The sequence below is a fragment of the Macaca nemestrina genome, chromosome 14 (assembly GCF_043159975.1).
Source record: "Macaca nemestrina isolate mMacNem1 chromosome 14, mMacNem.hap1, whole genome shotgun sequence".
Taxonomy (NCBI): domain Eukaryota; kingdom Metazoa; phylum Chordata; class Mammalia; order Primates; family Cercopithecidae; genus Macaca; species Macaca nemestrina.
The window spans coordinates 62432266-62448417 of record NC_092138.1 but is presented as its reverse complement, the minus strand read 5'-3'; the positions used below and the strand labels follow the sequence as shown (position 1 = coordinate 62448417).

The 16152-nt window shown below is 42.1% G+C and overlaps 1 long non-coding RNA gene across 1 annotated transcript in view; it reads left to right on the top strand.

Moving 5' to 3' along the window:
* Positions 1 to 392: 392 nt before the first annotated feature.
* Positions 393 to 16152, top strand: part of LOC105485648 (uncharacterized) — a 47569-nt gene continuing 31809 nt past the window's right edge. Inside the window, exons 1-4 of the long non-coding RNA XR_011612675.1 lie at positions 393 to 1238; positions 7210 to 7322; positions 9386 to 9479; positions 14086 to 14214. This is a non-coding gene — a long non-coding RNA (uncharacterized lncRNA). The remainder of the gene's footprint in view (positions 1239 to 7209; positions 7323 to 9385; positions 9480 to 14085; positions 14215 to 16152) is intronic.

Genomic DNA, 16152 nt, shown 5'->3' with positions numbered 1-16152 from the left:
GCATAGTTCTGGGCACTAGAAACAAACAACAACAACAAAAAACCTCAAATAAGACTGGTTCTTCCCTTGGGGAACAGATGGAACCAGAGGAGTAAGCCAGTGAAGACCAGGGTGGTAAGTGCTAAGAGGGAGGCAAGCTCGGGGTGCTAGAGATGAGTAGGGTAGCTAAGGAAATGATAGAAATGATAATAATGAAAATAGCTAACAATTATTGAGCATGTACTGAGCATGCCAGGCACTTTGCTAAGTGCTCTATATCATGACCTTATGTAATCCATATAGGAAACTTGCAGGGCATATACTGTTTTAACCTCTATCACATAGGAATCCGTAGGTTACACAGTGATGAGTGGCAGAGTGGGGATTCAAAACCAGGTCAAAGCCATCCTATCCAGTCTGCTGTGGCACTCAGAACAGAAAGAACTTTCTGAGCAGAGACTCAGAAGTGTAACAGTATAGTGCTCATTAACTCTTTGGGAATTCATACAAGATTGGCTAAGCATGATAAATGTAAGGTTATTATTCCCTACTGCAAGATAATAAAAGTATCTCTGAGCACAAACTGGTTAGTTATGGTATAACATCAATTTTGATCTCTTGGAGACATAATCTCAGGTTATTAGACAAGACTGAAGAAAAAGTAGAAGACTGGAAAATTAGAATGTGTGTTCTTATTTAAAAAAGGTTTAATTTTCATTTTTGTCTATTGTCCCAGGGAAAAATTAAATGGGCAGAATGAAATTGTAATCTTTTAAGGGAGAGATGAGTAGACTTAGTGTGACTCTACTGGGTTGAATGTGGGAATCTTAGAGATGGACGCTTAGAAGCTCTTTGTTGTCTATAAGTGGAGAAAATATTACATATACAACTTAGCATTATAATTATTCATGTTGAACACTTAGCAGGTGAATTAAAAATATTCTCTTTTGTAGCAATATTTTAAAAGTTCAGAAAGAAAAGCAGGTAGAAAAAGGTGGAAGGAGCTGACTTGCTGAGTCTTCCGGCCTTCATCTTTCTCCTGTGCTGGATGCTTCCTGCCCTCAACCATCAGACTCCAAGTTCTTCAGCTTTTGGACTCATGGACTTACACCAGTGATTTGTCAGGGGCTCTTGGGCCTTCGGCCATAGACTGAAGGCTGCAGTGTCGACTTCCTTACTTTTGAGGTTCTGGGACCTGGACTGGCTTCCTCGCTCCTCAGCTTGCAGACAGCCTATTGTGGGACTTCACCGGTGATCACGTGAGTCAATTCTCCTAATAAACTCCCTGTCATATATACATATATCCTATTAGTTTGTCCCTCTAGAGAACCCTGACTAATACAGGTTTTGGTACCAGGAGTGGTTCTATAGGAACAGAATTTTAAGGATGGATTTCTTTAGTTGGTTTTGGGGTTTCTGGAGTTGGCTGCTTAAGCTGATTAGACCTGAAAATGCTGAGGACTCTACTTCTAATAGTATAGAAAACACTGATAGTCTTCGGTGTGAACTCTTTAGAGAGTTATGCAGAATAAATGCATTTGATACTCCTGATTCACTGCTCTTGAGAGGCAAGAAGATTAGTGACTCTATACATAGTACCTTTGACTGTATGTGGAGAACCAAGGAATGTAATGAAGTTGGTTGGTTGTTCCTAAGTTCGCTTGACAAAGTAATGAAAGAAACTGTTGAGCTCAGGGATTGTAACTCCCGGCCCCAGAAGCACATACTGAGCCTCAAGTTTTCTAAGGTTGTCCTGAGTGACAGTCTTATCTCTTGTAGACAAAGGGCTGAAACTCTGGAAAATCACACACAAGTTCTTATCATGTAAGTGGCTGACCTGCAATGAAAGGTGCATGCATGCACAGTCTCACCAGGTGTCTACTGTTAAAGTGAGGGCATTGATTGGAAAAGAATGGGACCCAGCAACTGGGAATGGGGATGTGTGAGAGGACCCTGATGAGGCTGGGGACACTGAGCCTGTAAACTCTGGTGAGGCTTTTTTGACAGAGGAAACAGCCTCCCCACCCACCATTTAGGAATGGGAATTACTTCTCAGCTACCTCTGCTAACATCTGGTGAAAAAGGTGTGAATGTCAGGGCCACGATGCTTCAAGACTTGATGGGTGCTTGAGAGGCACCAGAGCCAGTGGCTTCCCAGCTTGGTTGCTAAGAACCCTTTTTCCAGTTGGATGACAACTCTCAGAAGACTGGACATCAATGAAAGGAGTCAAACTGTGACTTGCTTTGTATCCTTCTTTCTGCCATTGCCATAAAACCAAACCAATCAAATGCACGAAACAAACACATATTTTAAAAAGTGGAAAAGTTGGAAGTGGATTTGGGACCATGTTATAGGTTCTGTCACTGTCTTCCAGGAGCAGAGGGCACAGATAAAGTTCACATTGTCAAGACAAGATATATGAGAATAACCATGAGAAAGTTGGGAAAGGACTGGAAAATAATTAAAATAGCTTGATATTGCCGCACAATTCCATTATATAAAGGACAAATACAGGCAAAACTAACCTCAGTTGTTGGAAGTGAATATAGTGGTTACCCTGTATATGTTTGTGTGCTGTGTGGTGCCTGGGATGGAGCTTGAGGAGGGCTCTGGGGGGCTGGCATCTGGGAGCTGGTGTCATAGTGTATTCAGTTTATAAAAATTCATCAGGTGGTACACTTATGCTTTGTGCACTTTTTAATATAAACTTCAATGAAAAGTTAAAAAATTAGTATGATACTATCAGCAGGATAGACAGAAAGATAGAGATAAGAATAGGTAATCCCGGCTGGGTGTGGTGGCTCACACCTGTAATCCCACACTTTGGGAGGCTGAGGTGGGTGGATCACTTGAGATCAGGAGTCCAAGACCAGCCTGGCCAACATGGTGAAACTCTGTCTCTACTCAAAATACAAAAATTAGCCAGGTGTGGTGGTGCATGCCCATAATCCCAGCTACTAGGGAGGCTGAGGCAGGAGAATGGCCTGAACCTGGGAGGTGGAGGCTGTGGTGAGCCAAGATCGTGCCACTGCACTCCAGCTGAGGCTGCTGAGCAGGACTTCATCTCCAAAAAAAGACAAAAAACTAAAAACTAAAAACAAACAAACAAAAAAATAGGTAATCCCGAAATGTATCTGATAATTTAGTATTTGATAAAAAACGAAATCTCAAATAAGTGAGGAAAAGACAGATTTTTTAAATAAAGGGTTCAGGACAACTGTCTGACCATTTGGCAAAAATAACATCAGGTCCCTTCACTAGAATGAATTTGGGACAGCTTTATACTTTCAATATTAAAAAAAATGAAACTTTAGTAGTACTAGAAGGAAATACCCACATGTGATTATATAACACCACAATGAACATCAACAGACACATGGGTACTTGGGAAAAGTTATTTTTAACATTATCTCTTATGAGTATAACTAACAAACAAAAGAGTTCAGGCTGATATCCATAGTCTAGTGGATGTTAGTAATGTAAATGTCATAATGAATAGCTTCTAGTCTATAATATAGACAAGTTTATGGACAACTACATTTATTTTTATTTTATTTTACTTTTATTTTTATTTTTTTTGAGATGGAGTCTCACTCTGTCCCCCAGGCTGGAGTGCAGTGGCGTGATCTCGGCTCACTGCAAGCTTCGCCTCCCAGGTTCACACCGTTCTTCTGCCTCAGCCTCCTGAGTAGCTGGGACTACAGGCACCTGCCACCACCCCCGGCTAATTTTTTGTATTTTTTAGTAGAGAGGGGGTTTCATTCTGTTAGCCAGGATGGTCTCGATCTCCTGACCTTGTAATCCGCCTGCCTCGGCCTCCCAGAGTGCTGGGATTACAGGTGTGAGCCACTGCACCCGGCTAAATTTATTTTTAAATGTGACATGTGTACAGGTGAATCTGATTTATTTGGAAGAAATATTTACCCTTTCTTTTTGGATAATTATGACCTGGCAGAATTCAGAAGTGTGGGTATCGCCAAGCTCACCTAGGCCGTATCTTTACTGTCTCTACCAACAGTGGCTCTGCTTTCACAGGAGGTGGAAGATGTGGATTTTTAATTTGTTCTGGATGAGAGATTTTACATCAAAATGAGCTGTGTGTCTTTTTGCAGCTGCTGTCATGTTGTTGGAGATTGCCACATCAAGTGACCCAGTCTCAGTAAGACTCTATTAAACACATTTTCAAGTGAACCATCAAGGAGTCCGTTTCTCAGTTGTTCAACTGTGAACAGTGTGCCCTGCCCTAGCCAGAGAATTATTTTGTGTCTGATTTGTTCATATATGTTTAAGAAAGAATAAGATATATGTCTGTATCTATATATGCATACATACATGGATGTATGCATAGATACACATAATACATATTTTAGTATATATTTGGAATAGCATATGCTTTTGGTTTGAAAACGTCTCATACTGTAAAGTCTTCTGGCTATTAGGGTGAGTTTCCCCTATCCAAATTTAGGTATATTGAGTTGAAGGAGACCGTAACTAAAAATACTCTGGCTCCATCCGGAACATGGGGATCCTCTGGGATTTGTTTCAATTGACCACATTCCTATCATAATGATTTTGAGCATGGATTTTGTTCCCCAGGATGTGAGTCTTCCAAAAAATTATTCTGCTAGGTTTTGTTTATTTAAGAAATTTACCTCCAGATTTATAAATTCTTATGGGTCAGAAATATACACATTTTCAACACAGATCAAAACTGTCATAAAGCTGTTGTTTATAAGAGAAATACGGGGTGAGTGAGGTAGGGCCTGGTTCTTTGAAATTGTTTTTCACTGCATTATTTGAAATGTAAACCCTTGGGAATTGTGTATGTTAACCAATAATTTCGTGTGCTTCTAATTGCCATTTAACAGATAAATTAAGAGGTGTGGGAATGTCAACCAGCACAAGCTAACATTATTAATTGATCTTGCTGCTTTATTTTTATTTTTATTTTTGAGACAGTGTCTAGCTCTGTCACCCAGGCTGGAGTGTAGTGGCGTGATTGTGGCTCACTGCAGCCTCAACCTCCTGGACTCAAGCCATCCTTCCACCTCAGTCTTCTGAAATGCTAGGACTACAGGCACATAACACTGTGCTTGGCTGATTCATTTTTTTGTGGAGACAGGGTCTCCCCCTGTTGCCCAGGCTGGTCTGATCTTACTGCTTTTAAATAAATGCAAAGAGGAACAGAAGGAGAGATGAAAGTATATAATAAGAAAAATCTGGCCGGGTGCGGTGGCTCAGGTCTGTAATCCCAGCACTTTGGGAGGCCGAGGCAGGTGGATCATCTGAGGTCAGGAGTTTGTGACCAGCCTGGCCAACATGGTGAAACCCTGTCACTACTAAAAAATACAAAATTAGCTGAGCGTGGTGGCACATGCATGTAATCCCAGCTACTTGGGAGGCTGAGGCAGAAGAATCGCTTGAACCCAGGAGCTGAAGATTGCAGTGAGCCGAGATCGCACCACTGCACTCCAGCCTGGGCAACAAGAGCAAAATTCATCTCAAAAATAAAATAAAAATTAAAAAAAGAAAGAAAGAAAAGAAAAATCTGCCTCAACTTTCAGATCAGAAAAATCATGACATTTTGACTGTAACGGAGAATTCACTTTATGCCAATTATGACATTATTTGGGTTCATACACTGTTCCAATTTCCCCCAATCATCTGGTTACCACCAGCTGCAATGTATGTTTAAGTAAATTAATTTTCAACAATAACCTTGTAGTTGCAATCTAAGTGTAGTTCCACAGAGACCCAAAACAAAACCAATGAAAAACTTACCATTCTCCATGAAGTCACCATTTGTTGTTTGTATCTGAAAGAGCACTCTCTCAGACAAATGCAGAAGAGTGAGGTCATTTCTATACAGAGCAATAAGCATAGATGGAACTAGTCTGCGTCAGGGACGAGGCTGACTGCACCCTGTCCTCCACAGGAGGGAGCCGAGTATGTGTGTGGGGAGTAAGGGACCGACCAGTGTTGTTAGAAGCCGTCAGTCTGTGCTGGCGAGCCCGTGGAATACCTGATGTCTAGGAGGGGCCTTTTGGTGGAGATTCGTAAATGACAGGTTGTGGAAGCCACAGTTAATCAGAAAGGAGCGCTGTTACCTCTTAAATGGTGGGGATGACACAGTGGAAAGAAGGAGACACACATGGGTGGCAGAATGGACTTTTCTTTCTGTCTTGGTTAATTAAGGCGCTTAGAAAAGGCTCTAGAGTGGATTTCATATGAGCAGGCCTAATTTGCAGTGTAATTCTAAGTGCTGTTTAACAGATAAATGGATCCACTTGCTAATTTGAACCCCCCCCCCTTTTTTTTCCTGTCAGGAGGAGACTCAGGGGTTGAATCAACCATCTTAGCTTGTCCCTTTGGGGGCATCTAGGAGTCACCTTATAGATTATTTGTGCCATTTTATTTTCAGACAAGGCAACTGAGATTAAGAGACCTGTTTAAGACTCCAGCTCACTCTCTCATTCTCATTTAGTTCTCTGGTGGAAGGATATAAATTCAGCCCTTAGCTCCCCGTTCCTCTTTCTCCAACACTTCTTCCATTATGATTTTGGGTGATGTCAATATCCCAAAGGACGATGTGTCCAATATCTGGCCCATCAGTTCTTCGACCCCATCTTCTGCCGTGGTCTTTTCCTTCATTTTGCCTCAGCTACTCATTCTGTATAACAGCGAGACAGTTTCATTACCCATCATTGGATCTTCTTCACAATTTCAATGTCAACATTTCACTCTTTGGCTTCCTGCTCCTATTTTTCTAGCAAATTCCCTTTAGTTTCCCAGTTCCACCAATGGATCAGGCTGGGACATCCAACCCATTGACTTGACTGCCTCTCACCCCTCCCATGCCTCCTTTTCTGAACCTGGCTTAGATTCCATGGTCCAACATTGATACAGACTCACTTGCCTATGTTCTCTTCTTCCATTGTCTTATCACCAACTGTTGAATTACATATGTTTGGTCGATCTCTATCTTCTCCACAGACTATACATTCTTTGCTCCTTGCTGTAGCCCAAGTGCCCAGAACATAGTTGGCACAAGGTAGGTACTCAATAAATATTAGTTGAATGAATTAATAAATCAGTGAAGGTGAGAGTAGCTTTCAGAAGGGTCAAATTATATTTTTGCTGTAGAGTAGTTGAGCACATGGTTCTGTTTTAATTATTTTGAATGCTATGTTATTTCTATTTTTCTTCATTTCTTTTCTCCCCTCCCTTAGAAAGAAGAGCGTTTTTCTGAAGAACATTCCTTATGTTTTCCTCTTGAGGAGCTGATCACAGGGAAGCCTGAGAGTCACTGTCCTTGCCCCTCAGAGTATGCAGAGGGCAGGAGGTAAGGAGGGAAAGATTATTTGATGGGTGCTGACTCAGAAGCCATCCCATTGTCTAACCACAAGCTCATGGTTATGTCTTGGAAAGAGATATGTCAACAGGAGTAAGCTGTTGCCTTAAGTAACAATTTCTCGGTGTCTTTCTGGCTTTTTGGAATCTACCTCCAGGTGCAGATGATTCAGTAGGCAATCGGAATATGTGTTAGGAGCTTGGGGTAGAGGCTCAGATGGAGGGAGAAATTTGGGAACCAGCACTGTAGGGTTATAATGCAGATGTAGATGAAGATGTAACCTTCTCAGGGAGAATGTTTACAGAAAGAGCAGAGAGAGGAGCCATGGCAAAATCCTGAGACGTGAGCCCAGCATTCCCAGAGAGCTGTGGTGCCATCAGAGCATGATGACAAAAAGACACGTGATGAAACAAAGCAAGCACGTTCACATATGCAGCATGCACCATCGCACACACAGCTGTAGTGCGGTAACACCTGTTGCTTGGAGATTTAGACACTCATATAGGCTTATTATAATTTGTCTAATTGACAGGAATTAATTTACTAAAACATAAAATGAGAATTGTAACTTTGAAAGGGAGAGTGGTAGAGTGGAAAGGACCAGCCAGTAGTGTTACAAAGCCTTTTTTTTTTTTTTTTTTTTGGAGGTGAGGTCTCACTCTGTCACCCTGCCTGGAGTACAGTGGTGCAAACTTGGCTCACTGCAACCTCTGCCTCCTGGCCACAAGCAATGCTCCCACCTCAGCCTTCTAAGTAGCTGGGACCACAGGTGTGTGCCATGATGCCAAGCTAATTTTTGTATTTTTGGTGGAGACAGGGTCTCACCATGTTACCCAGCCTGGTCTTGAACTCCTGAGCTCAAGCAATCTTCCCCCCTTGGCCTTACAAAGCTTTTTAATCTAGCTCTGGCCATGGCATTAATTGCCCTCCTGAGCTCAAATCCCAGGCCTGTGGCATTCTAGCATCTCCGGGCCTTGGTTTTCTCATCTTTGTTTATTTTTATATTTTTTGAGACAGGGTCTCTGTCTGTCACCCAGGCTGGAATGCAGTGGCCTGATCACGGCTCACAACAGCCTTGACCTCCCAGGTTCAAGTGATCCTTCTACTTCAGTCTCCAGAGTAGCTGGGATCACAGGTGTGCACCATCATGCCCAGTTAATCTTTAAAATTGTTTTGTAGAGACAGGGTCTCACTATGTTGCTCAGGCTGGTCTCAAACTCCTGAGTTCAAGCAATCCTCCTGCCTTGGTCTCCCAAAGTGTTGGGATTACAGATGGGAGCCACTGCTCCTGGCCAGTTTTCTTAACTTTAAAATAAAAAAAATGGTTACTACTCAGTGAGTCCGAGGGGCAGACACAAGTAGCATATCAGAATTGGGAACAGTCCCCCATAAGAGCATGCATCATATGTGATCTGAAAAAGCACACTGGATTTTATCATCAAATTTTGTATTTGTAAAATGAACAAAAATTGTACATATTGATTTTGGAGTTCAAGCGACTGAAAGTAAAGCTCAACCAAATTTTCTTGGCTGTGGGACAAAGGTCAAAAGAGGCAGAGAAACCTGGGACTAGATGATTTACAAATTGTTCGATTCTGCAACTCTATTTATAATATTGACAAATCAATGTTTGATTGCTACTTTTAATCGCTGCACTTTATTAGGGGGTACAGGAAAAACAGCTCATTCCAAAGACCTGTGTTTCAGCAAATAAAGAATCTTTAAACAAAATAAATCCCAACAAAGATAGTGTGGCAGACATGATGACGCCCCTGGTAAGCCTTCTTCATGAACTGTACACCAGTAGCTGATTGAGGCTCGCTTGTTCAGGTATGGATTTGCCATAGCATTCAGGGTAAGGCTCAGTGGTGCACTCCCTCACAGGGAGCACTCAGCTGGCTTGGTTATTAGATCCCAAGCAGGTAATAATTACAAGCCCAGTAGCTCCCTACTGAAATTCCCCTACCTTCTAGGAGCTTTCAAAGAGTCAGAAATTAATACACAGGGAGCAACGTGTTCCTATGAAGTACTTTCCCTTTGTGATTAATGCTTAGATGGAGAAGTACGGCAAACACCTGAAAGCATTTGTGGCAGAAAGGACCCATGACCTAATCCATGAAAAACACAAAACGGACCACCTGCTCTGTAGTAAGTAATGCCATATTGAAGTACAATGTCAATAATAAAAGCTGATTTGGTTAGTTCATGTATTTCTACTTAACTTGTTTCTCTGAAGTGCTCTTTTCTGAGAGCTAATTGTTGAAGCCATGGAAATGACAATTTTACATCTTTGTTGTAGAATTTTATGTTCTGCTTACATGGAGTTTTAAGGATCAGTTCTCATTTTTACTAGGATTTCAGTAATTCTCAGTCCTTTTAGCAGAAGTTACTGTGCATCAAAGGGTAAAGGTAAAAGACAAATCTCTACCTCAAATGCCAACGAAATAATTTCATATCAACACTGGATCTCGGGCAGCTGTGCATGAGTCTTGGAAGGAAGTGTCCAGACTCTGGGGAAGTGGAGCTGAGAGAGCAGCCCTCCTTGGAGGCTGCAGGGCAGGCACTCAGGCAGGTTGAGGATTCCAACCCTCATGGTGGAAGGGAACCGGTGTAACATAGACACGGATCAGATCTTTTGTTGTGAAGTGAACTGGAACTGGACAAGTATCCCAGCTCCACTTTCTTCTAGATTCATGACCTTGGGCAAGTCACTTTGTGAGCTTCAATTTGTTTATCCTATGAAATAGGTTTAGAAACTATACCTACTCCATAGAAGTATCATTCATACTAAATGAGTTAATGCATGTAACACTCAGAAAATGCTTGGTACAAATGCAGTAATAGATGCAATTACTATTATTATTTATAAGTGAGTCAACTAGGATCTTTATTTTAATGATCTACCAAACCAAGGAAGCAAGTCAGTAGCAGGTACCTGGCAGAGAGAGTGGCCGTCACATCCCCAGGCTTAGGTGCTAATATGGTTTGGCTCTGTGTCCCCACCCAAATCTCATCTTGAATTGTAATTCCTATGTTTGGAGGTAGGGATGTGATGGAAGGTGGTTGGAACATGGGGGTGGTTCCCCCATCCTGTTCTCATGATAGTGAGGGAGTTCTCACGAGAACTGATGGTTTTAAGTGTTTGGCAGCTCCTCCTTCCTTCAGTCTCTCTCTTGCTGCCTTGTGAAGAAGGTGTCTGCTTTCCCTTTGCCTTCTGCCGTGCTTGTAAGTTTCCTGAAACCTCTCCAGCCATGTAGAACTGTGAGTCAATTAGATCTCTTTCCTTTGTAAATTACCCAGTCTCAGGCATTTCTTCATAGCAGTGTGAAAACAGACTAATACAGGTACATAGGAAAGGCCCACCAGCATCTCAACAGATTGTTCCCATTATCTCCGGGTCCAAAGTTTTCTGTCCTCTGCCCTGGTTTATAATCTTTTTGGGTGGGCTAGGATTGCCCAGAATGTACCAGGCATAGAGGTTCCCCATGTGTTACTGTAGAAAGCCCAGCTCCCCCTTGCACAGAATTTCCACATTACCATCCTCTGGGGGCTTTTATAATAAACTAATGCCTGTGCCCCAACTCTCAGATATTTTGCTATAATTATTTGGGGAGAAGATTCAGGCATTGGTATTTTAAAAGCTCACTGGTGGATTCTAATATGCAACCAGCTTGAAAAACTACTGACTAGTAGTTTAATAAGTAAACTAAGCATTGTTTTAATGCACTAAAATCAGTAAACATCTGGTAGCACAATAGTTGCCAAACCCATAATTCTTTAGTAACCAATTGGGATAATTGGTTCTTCTTTTTGACCTCTTTTCAGCACTGGACATGGCTGACCTCTCTCTTCTTTTTGAAACTCTCTCCTTCGTAGATTTCCCTACTCCCTCTCACCTGGTTCACCTCCCACTGCTCAGCTTGTTCCTTCTCAGTCTTTTCAGCAACTTTGCATCTTTCATACGCGTTGGACATTGACAGTTGTTCTTTGGGTCTATTCCTGGCATGCTTTTTATTCATTCTAAACCCTCTGATTTAGGCTGGGTGTGGTGGCTCATGCTTGTTATCCCAGCACTTTGGGAGGCTGAGCTGGGTGGATCACCCGAGGTCAGGAGTTTGAGACCAGCCTGACCAACATGGTGAAACCCAGTCTCTACTAAAAATACAAAAATTAGCCAGATGTGGTGGCATGTGTCTGTAGTCCCAGTTACTTAGGAGGCTGAGACAGGAGAATTGCTTGAACTGGGGAGGTGGAGGTTGCAGTGAGCCAAGATTGCGCCACTGTACTCCAGCCTGGTCGGTAGAGCACGACTCAAAATAAAATAAAATAAAATAAACAAATAAATAAATAAACAAACAAATAAACAAACCTTCTGATTTAGTTCCAGCTCCCAGTTTCCACCACCACCTATATGCCAATGATTTCCATACTTGAAGTTTTAAGCCTCCATCTATCTTAGGATCCAGATATGTAATTCCAGGCATTGATATAGATATTTCTGGGCCACCAGAACTATAGCTGTTCAGCAATCTTTTTATCTATCCCTAATTGCCATGATGGCCATTACTAATCTTTACTTCTTTCCTTACATGCCTTTTTAATCTCATCTCTCCTCATTCCCAACGAATCACCTGGCTTTACCACCATGTCTTCCCAATTACAAGTTATAAAGTATGAAACTGACCGACTTCCAACTATCATGAAACTTACCAAATTAAGGCCCATCTCTACCTCGTTTCTTATTCTGCAAACAGAAGAGCTGTGCCTTCGACTTTCTGAGGCCAACTTCTTCACTTGGGTTCTGGAACCCATTCTTCTGCTTCCTTTTATTTAGACATTGCACAAATACTTACTAATTATCTGCTCTGTGTTAGGCATTGTAATAGGCAGACAATACAGCAGTTCACAAGGACTTATAGTCTAGTGGAGGAAGACAGAAAAGGCACCGACTAGTAAATAAATATGTGATACATCAGGTGATGATAAATGCAAGAAGGAGAGTAAAACCATGTAAGGAGTGAGAGAGTGACTGGGGCTGCTGTTTTCTATGGTGTGGCCAGAACCGTAAATGAACTGAGTGACTTCTAGGGGCAGAGGGGCAGGAGGGGCAGAGGTAGGAAAATTGTTGGCAAATTTGAGGGACAGCGAGGGGCTGGTGAGTGAGATGGTGGGGTAAAGAAGTAGAAGATAAAGTATAAGAGGTAGTTGGGACAAACTTAAGCATGGCTTTGGACACTTTAGTAAGGACTGCAGATTTCTGAGTGCTGTGAGAAGCACTTGGAGGGTTGAGCAAAGGAAAAATATGATCTAACTTCTGTTTTATAATGAATGCTTTGGTTGCTGAATAAAGAAGATGGTAAGAGAGGTAAATGTGGAGCCAGAGTGCCCAGTTAGGAGGTTAAGTCCATAGGAAGGGTAATGCTGGCTTCAACTGAAGATGTAGCAATAAATTAGTGAGAAGCGGTCTAATAAAGGATTATTTTAGAGTTAGATATTATAGCATTTGCTCTTGGATTAGCTCTTGGATGTGCGATGTGAATGGAAGGAATCAAAGATGCTTTGTATATTTTTGGCTTGAGCCATTGAGAACATGGAGTTGCTGTTTCTTGAAGTCTTGGAGAGAAGTTACTTTTGGGAAGAAAAATCAAGATTTAGGACATGTTATTTTAAGAAGACTATTAGCTATTCAAGTGGGGATGTCAGTTAGGCATTGGCTGTACAAATTTGAAGTTCAAGGAGTTCCAGGCTAGGTGTATACATTTGAGAGTAATCAGCATATACTGATAGATTGTGTATTTAAACTATGAGACTGCATGAGCTCCCCTAGGACAGTGAATATAGATACAGAAGAGAAGAGATCTGCCTGCTGCACTCTGTGGTCCCTCAATGTTGAGGCCTGGGAGAGAGAGAAAAGACAAGCCAGCATGGAGGACTGTGATAGGGTGGCAGGAATCAAGATTAGGTAGTGTCTCCAAAGTTAAGTGAGGAAAGTACCTCCCGCAGAAGGGAATGAACTGTGGTCAACTGTGTTAAATACTGTGGCTGGCCAAGCAAGGTAAAGTTGATTCTTAAATCAACCTCTGCATGTGACAATTGAGAGATTGCTGGTGGCCTTAACAAGAGCAGTTTCCAGGTAGCATGGAGGAGAAAAAGCCTGCTTTGGAGTGTGTTCGGGGGACAATAGGGCAAGAGGAAGTGGAGGGAGACCGCAAGTTTGGGCAACTCTTCTCAGAAGTTTTGCTCTAAAGAGGAGTAGAGAAATGAAACTGTAGCTTGAGTAGTCAACAGACTTTTATTAAATTTAGGAGATGCAATAGCTAAAGGAAGGACCCAGTAGAAAGGCAATCATTAGTGTGCCTTGCCCTATCAGTTATTTTCTTTCTCCGTTGCATCCCATAACCCCAGTGTCTCCTTTGGTTCTAACTCTTTCACCTCAGTTTATCAATATGTGCAGTCTTCCTTTCTTTTAATTAAGTGAAATGTAAGGAATTTCAGAGCCAGACCATCCTGAGTTCAGAGTTGGCTTCTGCCGCTTTCTTGGCTGTGTGACTCAATCCCTTTGAGCCTCTGTATTTTCATCTGTAAAATGTGGGAGGTAACCCTAATGAGTCTATTGTGAAAATTAAGTGAGATGATGATAAGAAACTTTGTGCCTAGTTTTTAATAGGAGTGCCGCAAATGTTCTCCTACAAAAGAGCAGAGCAGGGAGGTTTATTAAATTAAATTAATTAATTCATTCATTCATTTTTTTTAGAGGTGATGTCTCACTCTGCCACCCAAGCTAGAGTGCAGTGGCACAACCATAGCTTACTGCAGCCTTGAACTCCTGGCTTCAAGCAATCGTCCCACCTCAGCCTCCCAATGTGCTTTATAGGGATTACAGGTAGGTGTGAGCCACCATGGCCGGCCGGTAGGGGGGTTTAATTTGAAGTTCCTCATCCCAAAGTAAATTTGTTTTCTGTTCTCTTGTCTAAATAATTTGAAAAAGTAGTATCTACTCAATGATTCCTCTCCACTTCTCATTTGCTCCTCAACCCTTTGTAATCTGCACCCTCATCACTCTATAGGAACTGTCCTCGCCAAGCCCACGACTTATGCCAAGCCCACGACTTATGCCAACAATTACTTTTCAGTCCTCACCCTAGGTCACGTCTCTAAAAACTTGAGAAAGTTATCACTCTTTCCTTTTTGTCCTTTGGCTTCAAGGACACAATGCTATTTTGTTTCTCCTCCATCTTCTCTGACTCAAGGAAGGTCTACAACATACAGGTTCAAACCAAGGCATATGGGCAACCTGGGAAGTCCCAAAGTTTTCTGTCCTTTAAAACTGTTTTATTGGCTAGACATGGTGGCTCATGCCTGTAATCCCAGCACTTTGGGAGGCCAAGGCAGGTGTATCACAAGGTCAGGAGTTCGAGACCAATCTGGCCAACATATTGAAACCCCATCTCTACTAAAAATACAAACAATTAGCCAGGTGTGGTGGTGTGCACCTGCAATCCCAGTTACTCGGGAGCCTGAGGCAGGAGAATCGTGGGAACCCAGGAGGCGGAGGTTGTAGTGAGCCAAGATCACGCCATTGCATTCCAGCCCCAGTGACAATGTGAGACTCCATCTCAAAAAACAAAACAAAACAAAACTGTTTTATTTGAATGTTATCAGTATTGTGTTGTGGCTAAGAAAAAGGGCTCTAGATTTAGACTCCCTGGGTTTCAATTTCATCTCTTCCATTCTTGCTCACCTATAAAATTGACATCATAATGTCTACATCATAGGAGAGTTGTGAGCATTCACTGTTAGTCTGTGTAGTGTTTAGACAGTGCCTGGAGTAGAACAAGTGTTAGTGATGATGTTGATAATGACCATAGTGATGGTGGTGATGATGATAGAGAGAGGGAGGTAAGTACTGACTATATAGGATTGAAGGCAAAAAAGCCTCCCAGCTTCCACTACCCCAGCCCTACCCCAAGCAGTTCAGCTTTGGCCCCAAACCTACAGAGTCTACTGAGCAAAACAAAAGCCAAGTAGTTAATCTGACCTGTTTTTCTAGGAAGGCAGTTTGATGACTATGTTATTAGAGAGTATGTCCTTTAGAGGTATCATTGCTTTCCTAAGTGGGCTATCCAAGTATTCCATTCAGTTATGTACGGTAAGCCCCTCTAGAGGGATTTTTGGTAAATACATTTGTCTCCATTGATACAGTTCGGCTGCATCAATGGAGAAAATCTCATCTTGAATTATAGCTCCCATAACTCCCACCTGTTATGGGAGGGACTTGGCAGAATATAATTGAATCATGGGGGAGGTTTCCCCCATGCTGTTCCTGTGGTAGTGAATAGATCTCATGAAATCTGATGGTTTTATAAGGGGAAACCCCTTTCACTTGGCTCTCATTTCTCTCTTTGCCTGCTGCCTTCCATGTAAGACATGACTTGCTTCTTCTTGCCTTCCGCCATGATTGTGAGGCCTCCTCAGCCATGTGGAACTGTGAGTCCATTAATCCTCTTTCCTTTGTAAATTACCCGGTCCTGGGTATGTCTTTATTATCAGCCTGAGAACAGACTAATACATCCATTTTATTGCATTTACATGGATATTTTACCAACTGGTGATGCCTGATGACCCAGAGAGCTGCCCTGGATAAATAGCCCCCACAGTCCAACTCAATTCTGACAATGCCATAGTTTCTTTCAATGGCTCTTCTCTGCTTGACTTCCTCTAAATGCCTTATTACTTCCAAATATTGACGTTTCCTAGAATGTCCTTGTTGGCTCTTTTGTCTGCTTATCTAAATTTGGTGCTCTAGACAGTCCATGCTGAA